This window comes from Octopus bimaculoides, chromosome 21 (genome assembly GCF_001194135.2).
Source record: "Octopus bimaculoides isolate UCB-OBI-ISO-001 chromosome 21, ASM119413v2, whole genome shotgun sequence".
Lineage (NCBI taxonomy): Eukaryota > Metazoa > Mollusca > Cephalopoda > Octopoda > Octopodidae > Octopus > Octopus bimaculoides.
The window spans coordinates 38,450,775-38,452,914 of NC_069001.1; positions in this window are offsets into that span (position 1 = coordinate 38,450,775).

Sequence of the window (2,140 nt, forward strand, 5' to 3'; positions counted from 1 at the left end):
TGTGTGTGTGTGTGTGTGTGTGTGTGTGTGTGTGTGTGTGTGTGTGTGTACAAGTCACAGACCTCAGTGCATACACGCCTCTGTACCTGGTTGACACCCTCCTCTTCTCTTCCACCTCTTCTCCTACTCATGTTTCAATCTAAAACACACACACACATTAATTCGTTCTTCCCTCTGGCTACTATCGACCACAACATACGATGGCTCTCATCGTCCAACACCGCCATAAATAGATTTGACACCAATCAATTATGCTGTCAAGCAAATATTTAATTAAAAATAAATAGATCACTGATATTAATCACTCCCACAAACACAGACACACACACACACCACCTTCAATAATTAACTTCAGTAATTAATTTATATTTAAATATGCTAATTTCCCACACCTGTTCCTCTATACAATGTTATACCCCTAATAATTAATTCTGTCATCATTACTTCGGTAGATCAATGTTTTACTAAGGAGAGCTAATGAGGTAGAAACCTGTATTGAATTATTTCCTGTCTTTGGCTAAAAATAGTAAAGTATTAGTTATTAAGGTAATGCAGATTCTTCTGTTGACGCCCTTCTCCAGGTTTTTGAATACTGTGGTTGGCTGTTAGGATCCTGATAGACTCTTATTTGGATTCCTAAAGGGTCTATAGGCACCGGACTCCAAGTCCAGGGTCGTCACATCAAGGAAATCCACCGTTTTCAGGTTGGTTTCTATCGTGATCTTAAGTCAAAGGGAATTTATGGTATGAGGTCGTTCACCCCTCTTGATATTGTTTGTGAGTGATCCCTGTAGAGGAAAAACTAGTGCAAGGGAGCTTCTTTTTGAGTAACTCAAGACGAAAAAATCCAATGAGGTCACACGTGTCAGCAGCATCAAAAGCAGTGGTTGTTACATCGAAGGAGCCTTCTGGCTCAGTGCGTTTGGCCCAGGCTGACTTCTCACTGAAGATTAGGGTTCTTCTGGCGTGCATGATAATGCAAATGTCCTTGTCACTGACTTCAGTGTAGGCCCTAGTGAAGTGCAGTATCTTAAAAAGAGCTCCCTCGATATAGATGGGTAAAAGTCCACTATATCGAATTAGGTAAACCTAGCTCTGCCCCATAATCACCAGTCCCCCAGCTTCGGCCCTCCCACCACCAATACCTGGGAATCCGGCAAAGCGTTTGACCAGAATATACACAAACGCACTCACAAACACATGCCCTAACACGGCGGACATCCGCCCAATAGGCCCTTTTCCACACACCCCCACCCCAATATAAGCCCTCACAATAGCATGAAGTAGTGAAAATAACGTTGTCCGTTCCTGTTCGCCGTATATGGCCACCCTGTGGTGACAGGTCAGGCTTAAAGTAGGTCAAATGCAGGAATCCGGGTGTTCGAACGCTGCCTTATTTAGCATCTTTTTATTAGGTCGTGCGTTGCATCGAGGAGTCTGTGAAATTCGATGTTTTGCAACATTAACGACAGCTGTTCTGAGCTTTGGGAGCATGGCCCCGCTATTCTCACCTGGTTGTGACACCTTTTGAACAGATGTTGTTGTTGTTATTTTTAGTGCCATTGTTGTTGCTGTTGTTGTTGTTGTTTTTCAAGACAGCTCTGGTAGAACATACCTATGAGCAAAGACGTTCCAGCTTTGACTAACCCATCTTAGTTATTTACGACTATATTATGTTTTCTTGCGCAGATTGAAGGAAATATAGCTGCTATCTCTAGTAATCTCATACAATTATTATTATTATTATTGTTTTCTCGTCGTTGTCCACTTCTTCCTCATTTCCGTCCTCCCCTTCTCCTCCGCCTCATCCTCATCATCATCATCGTTTTGTTCGATTCATTATCAACTTACAATGCCGTGTCCCTAACTGGATCTTACTTCAGACAATATTCCTCTTTACTTTTTTTTTTTTTTTCATACAGGTACAAAGACACCAAATTCTTTTATTTGGATCGAAGGCAATATAGCTGCTATTTCTAGCAGACCGTACGATCACGCAGGTGCTTCCCCGTTGGCTCGCAGGCAGATGTTTGCATTTATTTATGTATCTATTTATTTATTTTGAAAAGGGGAAGGGGTGTGAGAGTGTGCTGCTGAGGTTGTTATGGCTTTTGCTAAGGTTGCCAGATCGTGAATATTG